A 15,034-nucleotide genomic window follows, 5' to 3' on the forward strand; every position below is an offset into this window, starting at 1 on the left:
CACACACTGACATAAGATGTTACGGATAGGGGTAACTCTACGTACAGATGTGGGGAACCGGTACATGATATCTCTCTGTACTTTCTGTTCAATTTTTCTGTAAGCCTAAAATTGCTCTAAATATAAAGTCTATTAACTTAAAAAAAAATCCAGCCTCTTTAAGGTCAGGGGGGATGGAACAAAGGAAGTTGAGTATGAAAGACGGATTATAAATGTGAAGTGTACACATGGGTGGGTACGTGCTCACGCCTATGTTCAAATACACGCAGGATATTAACGATTAACATGTTTCATCGTAGTCTTAAACTACATCAGAAACATTACACCCCTATTAACTTCCGTTGTTTGCAAGCGACGCTTTTATGAAAATGATGTTCATTCAGAAACTGTGTTCTACTGTTAAACTGTAGGAGAGAATTCTTTGAAACAGAGGAAAGCAATGGAGAGGATTCCGAAAAGTCAGGCAGGGCCTCAAAGAGTTTGTACAGCGAGATGTGCTAATTACACCACAGAGGAGTGGTGACCTCGCCACTGCTCCACAGCGCAGACCACATGTATAAATACGGGGGACAGAGAGGGAGACTCTCAAAAGCACAGCCCTCCAACTTGCCCTGCAGTCCGACCTTCCCCCCAGCCTGTAGGGAACAGCCTGCACATGTCCCCTTGGAGTCTGTGCTAAATTATTCTCGGTAAAACCTGTTAGTCCTGCCTTTAGCCAATAAAATCAGTCATTCTAAGCACCTAGGTGCTTTTTAAAGTGGCCCTGAGGATGCTCCAAGGAGATAGTAAAAGTGGGCCAAAGCACATATATTAGGGCTGCCGTCTGCTGGGGAGCAAAGGAGAGGGGCCGGGAGCTCCCAGGACAAGTTTCGGCAAAGTGCCTCAGGCCTGTAATTAAGTCACTTGTTTTCTAGCAAATCCGCCACCTGCCATAAGCCTAACACATGTCATCCACCCTACATTGATTTGGACCATCCCCAAACGAAATCGGGGTTGTGTCCAATTTAACCAAATGGACTTTAAGAATCCCTGTCTTAGCTTTCTCACAAATGTAAAGTCTGAACGCTCGTAACAGTGGAGACAAGGGGTCTGGCAGGACACAGTCTCTTCAGCCACCTCTGGCTCTCTCCCTCCTCTGCTGTCTTCTCAGCCCCTTAAGAAAATTTCTTTTTCAAAGAAAAGAACCTGGGCTTCCCTGGTGGCGCAGTGGTTGAGAGTCCGCCTGCCGATGCAGGGGACACAGGTTCGTGCCCCGGTCCGGGAGGATCCCACATGCCGCGGAGCGGCTGGGCCCGTGAGCCATGGCCGCTAAGCCTGCGCGTCCGGAGCCTGTGCTCCGCAACGGGAGAGGCCACAACAGTGAGAGGCCCGCGTACCACAAAAAAGAAAAGAAAAGAAAAGAAAAGAACCTGGAGCCATAAATAATCTAAAACAGGAGATTCTGGTGTCAGTAAGAGCCGGATGCCCTTTCTCTCAAGCTCACCGGCCATTATTTCTTTGGGTCAAGGATTCCTTAAATATCGTTTAAATAAGCAAGCACATGTGTTAACAATACACACCCAACCCACCCCTCTCTCACCCTTTGTGAGCTGGAGTTAACTGCTGATTAAACTAAAACCAATGTTACACTTGCCAAATACACAAACACAAGTGCAAGTCAACTCTGCCCCGGTGTGTGAGCTCTGTGTCCCCGTTTGCAGGCTGGGTTTAGGTCACTTGCCTGCTATGCCAGGAAAAGCATGAAGATGCGCACGTTCTTATTAACGTCAGCCCACCTAGGGTATGAGATTTGATTCAGTTAGTCCCTTGGGTGACCCCCACAAGAGTAAGCAATTTCTCTTCTCTGCCTCAAGAGTCAAGGAATACAAAGCCTAGTCCCTCACTGTGGGCTTCTCCCTGGCCAGGTGCCCACAGGATGGGGGAGCAACAAGGGTGCAGGGAAGACACGCTGAGAAGGGGCTCAAGGCCATCACATCGTGTTCACAGCTTACTCATCTCAGTGGGCTTCTAATCTGAATTTTAGAGAATGTCCAAAAACGCAAACAGAAATGGTTGGACAATGACATCTTTCAGGTTTCTGAATTTTGAGAAAACAAGTGGGAATTACTTTTCAGTTTCAAACAGAATTATGTCTTATCTTCACCTGGCATTGTTTAGGACCTCTGAAGAGTGACAGAGCTGGAGTAAGTCTGTAAAACTGGTCACTCAGAGACTAAAGAAAAGTGCTGACACAGAAGCTGCCTTCTATAAAATCCTTTAAACCACACAAGTGAAACAAGCATGCTCACCAAATCTCAGAACATCAATGTGATAGAAACTCAATTTTGGAAATCTCCTCCATTCCTAATGCTGCCAGGCACTAATAACACAGATGAAGAAGTAACTTGTATATCAACAAGTTCATGGTAAAGGAGGAGAGAGAGAGAGAGAGAGAGAGAGAGAGAGAGAAAGAGAGAGAGAGATTACTACAATCTCGGGGGGGGGGGGGAAGCAATGGGAAAGGAGTAGGAGATTGGGAGGAAACAGAGAAAGGAGCCATCATATTGTGATAGAAAGGGCTTCTTCACAAACGGCTGAGGAGATGGTGGGGCCAGTCAGCACCTTCCCTGCAATGGTACCAGCTACAAACAAAAACTGGTTTGAAGAAAACCTTAGAAAAATTCCTTGTTATAAATAATGAATAACCTTTAAAGGAAAGTAGGCTCCTTTGAGGTTGAAAAGTAATCAATACCAAAACTCAAATGTAGTTACACATTGTGTAGGAAGGTAACATTTTCCCCAAACAGTTTTTTTGTTAAAAGTGGTTAAACCATTTCATAATTATTATTCTTATTATGAGAGGGTCTGCCTGCAATAAACAGGCTTCCTGCTTGAGTGAAGCAGAGGAAGCAACAGCTTCAACAAAAAGTGATAAACTCCATAAGCTTCAGGTGACCTGCCAGTAACGTAAGAAGCTGCAGTAACAAAACACTCTTCAGAGGAAGGTAACAAAACCTAGAGTATAAACCACAATGTATGGTGTACAATAAATGTACAAATGACTGGTGTACAATAAAAAATTACCAGGCATGTAAAGAAACAGGGAAATATAACCCATTGTCGAGAGAAATAAACCCAGATGTTAGACTTAGAAGACCAGCACTTTAAGGAAATATAAGTATGGTAAACAACGCACAGAAGAAACTATAATGAAGATATGGGTGATTGCAGGAGAGATGGAAACTGTAAAAGAATCCACTGGAAGAACTAAAACATAGAACCTCCAATAAAACATTCATGGTATGATATTAACAAAAGATTGGATAAAGCTAGGAAAAAAAATTGGTAAACTTGACAGGTCAATGGAAAATTTCCAAACTGAAACAAAGAGAGACAAGAAGATTTACCAAAAATTAAACAGCCTTAGTAAGCTATAGGAAAGTACAGGAGGTCTAACTTATGTACAATCAAATCCCAAGAGGAGGGGAGAGATGCACGGAGTTGGGAAAAAGGTTTGAAGAAATGATGGCCAAAATTTCCCCAAATTTCATTAAAATACAGTAGTAACACACCAACCAAGGAAGATCAATGAAAAGCAAGCAGAATAAATACAAAGGAAACCACACCTGCTGATGTCACAATCAACTTGCTAAAAACCTAGGATAAATAGAAAAGGGGGGAGATAAAAAATAATGGCTGACTCCTCGTCAGAAACAAAGCAAAACAGAAGACAAGGGAATGACAGCTTCAAGGCACTAGCAGAGAAAATGAACTGTGAACCTGGATTCCATACTCAGCAAAAACTTCTTTCAAATAAAAGGGTCTATTAAGCAAAAAGACATAACATGAATGCACCTAATATCAGAGCTTCAAAATATATAAACAAGAATTGACAGAACTAGAGGACAAAACAGAAAAATCCATAATTATAGTTGGAAATTTTAATACCTGACTCTCAGCAATTAACTGAACTAAACAAAAAAAATAAGCGAAGAAACAACAGAAATATTAACCACCCCCTTGACCCAATGGACATCTAGAACAATATACTCAACAAGACAGCATACACGTGTCAGTGTACATGGCACGTTCACCCAGACAGACCATATGCTCTCCATAAAACAACTCACAATATGTTAAAAAATTGAAACCATAAATTTCTGATCACACAAAATTAAATTAGAAATCAATAACAAAAATATATTTAGAAACTCTCGAACTATTTGGAAATTAAATAGCACACTTCTAAATAACCTTTGGGCTCAAAAAAGAAAATGCAAGAAAAATTAAATGGCATTTTAAATGGAATGAGAATATATAACATATGAGAAATGAAAACAGGATACCCCAAATCGTGGGATGAAGCTAAAAGAGTAATTAAGAGACACCTTTATAGCTTTAAATGCTTAAATTAGATGAGATTTTACACCTTAAAAAGCTGGAAAAAGAGTGTCAAGTTAAACCTGCAGTAATTAGAAAAAAAATATTAATGATGAGAGCAGAAATCAATAAAATAGAAAACAAACAATAAAAAAATCAATAAAGCCAAAAGTTGATTCTTCAAAAGATTAACCAAGTTGGTAACACCTAGAAAAAATGATTAATAAAAGAGAAAACACACATTACCAATATCAGGAATGCACAAGGGGACTCACCAAAGACTCTAGAGATGTTAAAGATAATAAATGAACACAGATATATATAACAACTTAGAAAAAATGACAAATGACAATACACCAAAATTAGTATAAATAGGAATAAAACCTCAGAATAGCCCTAAATCTCTTCGAGAACTTGGAGTTGTAGTCAAAAACCTTCCCATGATTAAAACTCCAGCCCCAAATAATAGAAACTGGTGAATTCTGTCTAATATTTAAGGAAGAAACATCAGCAATTTTACACAAACTCTTTTAGAAAATAAAGGAGTAAGAGATACTTTCTAGTTCATTTTATGAGGCAAACATAAACTTGATATAAAAAGCTGACAAGTCTGTTCCACGGACATTATAAGCCAATATGCCCCCTGATCAAAATGGTAACATGCTCCATAAACAACAGCAAACTGGACCCAGCAAAATAAAAAGACAATATAGAAATGAGTAATGGACCAAACTGGGTCAACCCAGGAGTACAAAGTTACTTCAGCATTTAAAAATCAATCACTGAAAATACAGAGCTAAAGAGAGAAACCATGTAATAATCTCAGTTAATATTTTTTAAAAAAAGCAATTGACAAAACCAACACTCATTCATTATCAAAACTTTCAACAAAGAAAATAACTGTCAATCTAATAAAAAGGGCATCTATGAGAAACCTACAATGAATTTCTTACTTAATGGTGAAATAAGGAACATTTTCCCCTTAGATATAGAAACAAGACAAAGATATCTGCTCTTACCTCTTCTACCCAACATCGCCATGGAAGTCCTAACCATTACAATGAGGAGATAGATAGATAGATAGATAGGAGATGGTAGATAGATAAATGGCTTACAGATTAGAAAGGAAGAAATAAAACTGTCTTCACTCATAGATATCATAATTTACATAGAAAATTCTAATGAATATATTAAAAAATTACAAAAATTAATACGGATTTAGTAAAGCCACAAGATAAGGACAATATAATCAATTATATTTTTATATTTGAGCACCAATTAGCAAATGAAATTTTTAAAAAATATCATTTACAATAATATTAAAAATACACAGAGGAGTAGTCAAATTCATAGAAAGTAGAATGGTGGTTGTCAAGGGCTGGGGGCGGAAAGAATGGGGCGTTATTGTTTAATGGATACAGAGTTTCAGTTTGGGAAGATGAAAGTGTTCTGGAGAGGGATGTGGTGCTGATTGCACAACAATGTGACTGTGCTTAATATCTCTGAATTATACACTTAAAATGGTTAAATACTTAGAAATAAACCTAATATGTACAAGACTTCCACACTTAAAACTTTGAAACACTGCAGAGAGAAAGGAAAGAAAACCCAAATAAATAGAAATACATACCATGTTCATAGATTGGAACACTCAATAGTTTAAAGAAGTCAATGTTCCCAAAGTGCAATATCACCCCATCAAAATCCTAGCAGGATTTCCCCGCAAATTACCTTTTACTACAAAAAGAAAAATAACTGTATAATGAGAAAACAGATCTTAACCAAGTGAGAAAAATTAACGTCACCAATAAGGGGCAAACTGACATCATGTACCTCCAGATGTGATACCCTGAGAAGGAAATATCACTTACATTATTTCAGTCAAAAATGCATAACCAGATTCTAATCATGAGTGAACATCAGCCAAACTCAAATTTAGAGATATTCTACACAATAACCGTTCTGCACTTATCAAACATCTCAGTGTCATGAAAGGTCCAGGAACTGTTGCAGAGTAAAGGGGACTAAAGCAACATGGTAAGGAGCTGTACCCAGGGGCGGGGAGATCTAAAAAGCATTACTGAGACAATGAAAGAAATTGGAGTATGAATGGCAATTCAAAGACATACATCCTGAAGCTGAAGCTGTCGTTCTGTAAGGAAACACAGTTGGTCTTAGGGAATATACACTGAAGTGTTAAAGGGCAAAGGGGTGTAATGAATGCAACCTACTCTCATATGGTTCAGAAAACAATAATAGTTGCAAACAGGCATAGAGGGAATGATAAGTCAAATATGGCAGAATGACAAAAAATTGGTAAACCTGGGTAAAGACATATGGGATTACTTATTACTATTCCTGTGACTTTTTTATAAGTCTAAAGTTATTTCAAAATCAAAAGTTAAAAACAGCCCAGTAGGCACTGTGGTAGAAACTGACAAACAATCTAGAATTTAAATGGAAATGTAAAGGTACTAGAGTAGCCAAAACAATCATGAAAGAGAAGAAGAATGATGGAAAGTTTACCCCCTTGATTTTAAGACTTACTGTAATATTGCAGTTATTAAGACAATGTGGTATTGGAGTGTAAGGATAGATCAATAGAACATAACAGGATTCCAAAATATATCTTCACATGTAGTCAAGTGATTTTCAATAAAGGCACTAACACACTCAAGGGAGACAGAACAGTCTTTTCAAAAATGATGCTGGAACAACTGGATATTTGTATGGAAAAAGATGAACTTAAACGCATTAACTCACACCATACACAAAAATTGTTTTGAAGATGGATCATAGACCTAAACATAAAAGCTAAAATTAAAATGCTTATAGAAGGAATCACAGGAGAATACCTTTATAGTACTGAGGTAGGCGAAAGCAAAGATTTCTTAGACATGATACATAAAAGAAAAAATGATAAATTAGATTTACCAAAATTAAAATTTCCTGATCAGCAAAAGACAGCATTAAGAAAATTAAAAAGGCAAACCACAAGCTGGCAGAAAACACCTTATAATATCTGACAAAGAAACTGTATACAGAAAATATATAGAACTCCCATAACTCAATAGGAAGACAAACAACACAGTAAAAATTGGACAAAAGACCTAACAGATACTTCACAAAAGTGCGTCCTTAGAAGATGGCCCCATTTTTAGTGACTGAAGAAATGTAATTAAAACACCATGAATCATCACGATGCAAGACATTAGAATGGCTACAATTAAATGACTGAGAATATCAAATGTTGGTATGGATGTGGAGCAACTGGAACTCTCATACTTTGCTGGTGGCAGTATAAAATGGAAAGATCACTTTGGGGAAGAATCTGGCAATTTCTTATACAGTTTATATATACACATACCATCTGACTGAGCAATCTTACACCTAGGATTTATTCTAGAAAAATGAAAACATGTTCCCCCAAATTAAATATTCATAGCAGTCTATTTATAATTGCTCCAAATTGTAAGTCCAAATGTCCATCAACAGATAATACATTGTAGTATCTTCATACAACAGAATAATTGTCATCAACAAAAAGGAATAAACCACATAAAGTATTTTTCAGATATTATATTTTGTAGAAAAAGCCAGAAATAAGAGTCTCCCAGGAAAAGGTAAGCGGCACAAGGCAGGAGTTTTTAGTTTTTGTCTGTTTCATTCATTGTTGGACCCCCAATAACTTGAACAGGGCCTGGCACATAGCTGGCCCTCGGTATAAATTTGTTAAATAAATGAATGAATGATTTCCTTGAAAATCAGACATCATACTTTATTCCTCTCTACTTTTGATATGAAATACTCCTGCATGCAATTATACTGATGTCATATTTGATGGGCAAAAATGTGAACAGAGCAAATTCATTCATAAAGCCAACACTAACATTCATGTCATAAAAACCCAAGTCAGCAAAACCTTTTAGAAACACTGGCTTTTGCAACGGCCATCTCTAAGGCTAGGATCACATGAGACGCCCAGAGGCAGAGAAACAGTGTCTCCAACACTAATAGTTCATTGGCAAGTAAACGTTTTTCTCTTCTGTCATGTTCAGGGGGCTGGTCCCTCTCACATCAACCTTGGAAGATTGGTGACTTCGGGTGAATTTGGAGGTTGGTGTATAAAAAGCTCTCATTCATGTATAATAAGGCATCATAGCTGATACATGAGTTCAACTGAAAACAAAAAGACTTAGTGGGAGCATTGAATGTGCTGCTACCATCAAGTGCTAGTATTATTACTGCTAAAGCACAAACATTTTCATTTGTGTCACTATATGATCTGAATTTAAAAGAATGTGTGTGTAGTCTCTAATTACTTTAACCATGACTGTGTTTAGCCACTTATCGCCTGTATCATATAATCTTAAAATGAATTAAGTTTCTATCTTTTATTCAAGTTCTGCACTATGGGATTTAAGGGGAGTTACTTTTCCAGAAAAAAGAACCTATCACAACAAGAAGTCATGGAGAAAAAATTAGGTTGGCTTCTCTCCCCCTTCCAACTCAATTTCATTAGGTTGGTGGTTTAATGAATTTAACATCAAATGCTAAATGTTAGCCTTTTGTCTAAGTTAATTTACTTTTACCAACTTGTCAGTAAGGCAGCTTGGTTTCTCCTGAAGTCACTTTTAATTACTGGCTAGTCAGTTGGCAGTTTCAGGGTTTTTTTTAATAGTGCTATTTTCCTATAATTAGGATAAAGTTTGAACTAGGCTTATGACAATTTCCCAAAGAGCAATGGAAGGAGTTTGAGGTAGAAGATGGCTGAGTTCCATTTAGACATGCAAATTGTGAGATGCCTGTGAGTCATCCGCCTGGAGACGCCCACCATGGGGCTGAACTGGGGGGCCTGGAGATGGGGAGATAAGTCAGACTTGGAAGTGGAGATGTCAGGGTCATGAGCTTATGGGTGGAGAAGGGCTGAAACCTTGGAATTACCTTCAAGTCGTGAAGCAAGAAGGGCTCAGACATGGCCTCAAGGAAAGTGATTTCCCAGCAGCCAATAATTAACGTAACTTTTACCTGCCCAAAAAACAACACATTTTCCTTTAAGCAGACGTTCGTTGAAGCACATTATGCGTGCATTTACTTGTGAGCCATCAGGATAGCCTAGGACAACCAACACAGGAAACATGGAAGCCCTGATGCTCACGCTTCAGGGAGCACCCCGACGCCTTCACCCAACTCTGGTACCACGAGGCTACCCCACCAGTGTACGTATGTGTCTATCATCGTGAAAATAAACCACTTTTTAAAAGAGTAGCTAGAAATGATACCCATACATGAAATGTGAGACACACAGCCTCACATTAATCCCCTCGCATTACCAAAACTGCTACCTGAGTAAGCTATAATCACCCTGTCTTTGAACCTATGCCTGCAGAGAGACGGCCTGTCCTTGAAGCTTTTGTTCTCCATACACACACCCTCCTCACCCCGCCTTCAAATGGATGGAAGGAAAAACAATGTTTTAATGGTAATAAATCCCTTAACCTCTGAGGATTTCCACCCTACCCCCCACCTCCTTCAATACAAACTGATATCCACCAACACTGCTGGTGACCCTGTGTGTGGATGTGTGAGGGCGGCGGCCAGAGGAAGAGAGCAAAGAGCCTGGAGGGGATGAGTCATCACAACCATCCCTGTTCACGGTTCAGAACCAACCTCGGCGTGTCCCCATGCTGACATGCTGTACACAGGGATCAACCAGGGCTGTATGATTATTCACTGTTGCAACTCTCCATTTGCAGGTACAGGATATACCACCAGACCAGCAATGAAAGAGCTTTAACTGCTGTGCATTTTCTCAGGAAAATTGGATAAGCTAGTGATATTCCAGAGATGAAAACGGAGAACTTGTGGGTAATTCTATTTTAAACCCACTGATACTCCTTCTTTTTGTCTTTGTTCTGGTCAACTTCCAGAGATATCATAAAGGAGTTGAAGGTGAGTCTGCTGAAACATAATTACAGTCAATGGGCAGAAAAAAATCATGGTCACAAAAAAGACAACCGTCAATGGGCAGGTGCCTTAGGCTACGAAGTATCTGAACAAAGCAGGTCATCTGCCAACACAAAGTTAGCAGATCAATTCAGCACAATATTAAAAGAATACGTCACCCTAACAAAGTGTATTTCAGTCTAGAACTGTGAAGCTACCTAGTAATAGGAACTCTATTACATACCGTAATATTAATACGTTGAAAGGAGAAAAACTACACAATCACCTTTGTATCTGAAAAAGTAACTGTAAAAATCAAACTTCTGTGCAATTCCAATAAAAATACAAACTGATAAAATTCATATGGAAGAATAAAAGATAACAGTCAAGATAATTTAGAAAAATGGTATAGTAATAAGGTAGCTGTATTAGCCAGCTCAGGCTGCCATAACAAATACCATACCACAGACTGGAGGGCTTAAACAACAGACATTGACTTCTCACAGTACTGGAGGTTAAGTTCAATATCAAAGTGCAACCCTATTTAGTTCCCAGCTTTCAGACGGCCACCTTCTCGCTGTGTCCCCACATGGCAGAAAGGAGAGACAGCAATCTCTGATGTATCTTCCTCTTCTTATAAGGACACCAGCCCTATCAGATCAGGGACCCACCCTTAAGACCTCATTTAACCTTAATTACCTACTTAAAGGCCCTATCTTCAATACAGTCCCATGAAGGGGGGTTAAAGCTTCAATATCTGAATTTGGTGGGGGGCACAATTTAATCCATAGCAATAAGCGAAAATATTTCTCTACATATAGCAAGATATATTACAAAGATATAGTGTTAGAATATTGTGGTATTTTTCCAGGCACAAAAGTTACTAGAACAGAATAGGGAGCCTAGAAGCAGATCCGCATGTATAGAAATTTCACAGATGACAGAAGTGACATTAAATTTAATGATTACAGATGGGGCTATTCATTAGATGATGCCAAGGCACTAGGCCATTGAGATAGGAAAGTATTACAGTAGAACCCTAGCTGCTACCAGCATAAAAATCAATTCTAGATGGAGTAGAAACTGTGTAAAAATTATATCTAGAATATATTTTAAAACTCCTGCAAAAAAAAAAACTCTTGCAAATCAGTATGAAAAAGACAAACATCCTAATGAAAAATGGACAAAATACAGTCGACTCTGGTTATCTGTGACAGTCATTTTCTATAAAGTTGCCACAAACACTGAATTAGCAAATACTGAGCCATTGTTCCTAAGGCAAATAGATACTTTTCTGCAAGTCTGTGGTCATAACATTTTCATCAACCAATCAATACATAATCTTGTTTTATGTGTGTTTCTGTTTAAAGATGTGTTATTTAATGTGGTTGGTGATTCATTAATACTAAGCTTGGGGCCAACAGCACTGTAACCCATGCTTGAATGAAGCTTATCTAACGTATTTCCTCCACAAGGCACATCACAGCCTTCTGGTGCTTAGGAACATAAGACTGCACTTCAGCACTGTGCTTGGGGCCATTCTAAACAGCAAAATCACCAACGAAAAGCACAAAATGTAAACAGACCCAGAAAAGGACATGTGCACAGCAGGAGAGGTGAAACAAGATGGCAGACCTCAGCTGGGAACGCATGCACTGGGCAACTCAAATTTTTCACTGTTGGTGCATATCCATGAGTGACCATGGAAACATCCTGAGTACTGATTTGGGGGTTACAAAGAAGTTGTACTGAGTAAGAAAATTTGCAAGTATTGAGTCTATAAATAAGAATGGACTGTACTTGAACTGGCAATCCAATGGTTATTAAACCAATACAAATATGTTCAACTTCACTGTGTACTGGTGAAATCTAATGTAAAATTACTATAACTTACAATTGACACCCAAGATATTGGCAAAATTTTGAGTTCTGATAATACCACGGGCTGGAAAACATGGGGAAATAAGAACTCATGCTTTGCTGGTGGGACTATGAAGTCCTTTATCACTTTGGAAGGCAATCTGACCATACATGGTAGAGGTGGGAAGTGAATACCTGCAATTCCACTCCCAGACTTCTATTGCTGGAGGACTCTCACCCACTGGGACAAGTAGACATGGAAAGATGTTTACATAAGATGGTCTGCATCAGTGAAAACAACTAACCTTCACTGAGTAAACACATGGACAATTAAAGTGAGACTGACTCACAGAATGGAGTATTGTATATTTGTTAAAATGAACTTAACCTACATGTATTAACCTGGACTTCCAGATCCCTCCTCACCCACCCCTAAAAAAACTGCACTTATATGCTATTTACAAGAGACCTACATAAAACAGAACACAAAAAGGTTGAGGGCAAAAAGTGGGATAGGAATAGTAAAACAGCTTTCTAGCAAGTGCAAATAAAAAGAAAGTAGGTGGAGCAATATTATTGCTAGGCAAAATCGAATTCAAGGCAAAAAGCCTCAAAAGAAACTTAAAAACAAGACAAAACAAAAGCTATATAGTCTCAAACCTGGAGGTATTTAAGAACATAAACTCAAAATTAAAAAAAATAGAAAACTGATAGAAATTGGCAAATCCGAAATGAGTATAGACAACTTTCATATATTTTCAGATATCTGTAACCAATGTGAACAAAAAATATAGACACTTTTAATAATACACTTAACATGTGATTTAATACATGGATCGAAATATTGTGTACTGGCTACCATCAGAGCACATTTATTTTTTGAAACAACAGGAAATATTCACAAAAATTTAACATATCAAATTGGCCACAAAGAAAATCTCAACCAACTACCAACTGTAAAATACATCCCAAATTCACTGATAATAATATAACAAAAATCAGAAAATAACAAAAAACAAAAGCTTATGTTGCCTGGAGGGGAAAAAGATGTAGCCAAAATGGTATTCAGAGGAAACTTTACTGTCTTAAATGCTTTTGTATGAAAATTTAAAATGACTAATAAAAACTACTTTTTTAAGAAGTCAGAATGACATATAGATCACTTGAACCACTACATACACATCAGAATGGCTCAACTTAGAAAGACCAACCAGATCAAATGCTGGCAAACAATGCAGTGACCATAACTTTCCTACCTGCTGGTGGGAGTACAGAGTGGTACAATCACCTTAGGAAAAGGTCTGGTATTTCTTACAAAACTCAGCACACACATACCCTATAAGCCAGAACTTTGACCCTAGGTATTTACCTAGCAGAAATGAAAATATATGTCCACAAAAAACTTGTATGAGACTATCCATAGCAGCTTATTCATCAATGTCAAAAGATGCAAACTGCTCAGGTGTCTATCAAGGAAAAACTAACTGATCCAGTCACACAAGGGCACATTATTCGGCAATGAATAGCAGCAGACTAGTGAAACATGTACAGCATGGATGACTCTCGAGAGAACCATGTCAAGTGAAGGAAACCAGGTTCAGGTGGCTATGTACTGTAGGATTTCATTTCTATGAAGTTCTAAAACACGTAAAGCTAGCTCATGGTAGAAAAAAATCAGAACAGTTGTTGCCTGGGGAGGAGGGGTAGTGACCAGGAAGTTGCATGATGGAACTTTCTAGAGTGATAGGAATGTTCTGTGCCTGGATAACAGTTTAGATTGCAGAGGTTTTTGCATTGTTTGGACCTTATTAATAGAATACTTAAGATCTGTGCATTTCATTGTATAAGTTTTTTTTTTTTTTTTTTTGCAGTACGCGGGCCTCTCACTGTTGTGGCCTCTCCCGTTGCGGAGCACAGGCTCCGGACGCGCAGGCCCAGTGGCCATGGCTCACGGGCCCAGCCGCTCTGCAGCATGTGGGATCTTCCCGGACCGGGGCACGAACCCATGTCCCCTGCATCGGCAGGCGGACTCTCAACCACTGCGCCACCAGGGAAGCCCTGTATGTAAGTTTTAACTCAAAAAGAAGAAACAAGAATAGTAAGTAAGTACACAGATGTTGAACTCTTGTTAATGATTTCCATAATATTTCTAAATGATATCATAATCCATAATGATATCCAAAATATTTCAGGATAAGTGTACAAATATCTGCAAATTATTGTGAAATGAATAAAAGAAAGAAGACAACTGATGAATGGAAACGGATGGAAAGATAGGCTAGCACGGTAAAATGTAAGCTAACACAACATTGTAAATCAATTATACTTCGATAAAATAAATTTTTAAAAAACATAGAAAAAAAATTTAATTGTATATAAAATAAAATATAAGTATATTTGATATTTATATATTTAATAAATTATACGTAAACTATTTATTTATATATTTTGCAATATATTATATATGTTTATATTATATAATATTTACTTAAATTATACATAAATAGACAACATAAGATATAAACGAAAATAAGAACTCAACTTTTGAATAACTTATACCTTTTTGAAAGCCTCACAGATGTGCCCTGGATACAATTTCTTCTTTTCTCACTCTATGCATGAATGACTATTAAGGAGAAATGCTTGGACACTATGGCTCAGCACAGAAAGTTCTCAAAAATCTGCCTTCTGCAAGTGGCACCTGATGTAAGCTAAGAGGGGCCCCTGCCCACCCACCGCACCCCAATGGCTAGGGTTTACGAGGCAGCAGGGGGACACAGAGAAGCAAACACTGCTTGGCTGACCAGCACAGCGTCTGCACCACTGCTCAGAACTTTCAGACGTGAAGCAAAGGCTTTCTGATATGCCT

The 15,034-nt window shown here is 38.1% G+C and overlaps 1 protein-coding gene across 1 annotated transcript in view; it reads right to left on the minus strand.

Annotated features, from left to right (window-relative positions):
* Window positions 1-15,034, minus strand: part of ROR2 (receptor tyrosine kinase like orphan receptor 2) — a gene marked incomplete at its 5' end in the record, with an annotated part of 213,277 nt that overhangs the window by 13,285 nt on the left and 184,958 nt on the right. The window lies entirely within an intron of this gene.

The sequence above is a fragment of the Grampus griseus genome (genome assembly GCF_964374135.1).
Source record: "Grampus griseus genome assembly, chromosome: 6".
Taxonomy (NCBI): Eukaryota; Metazoa; Chordata; class Mammalia; order Artiodactyla; family Delphinidae; genus Grampus; species Grampus griseus.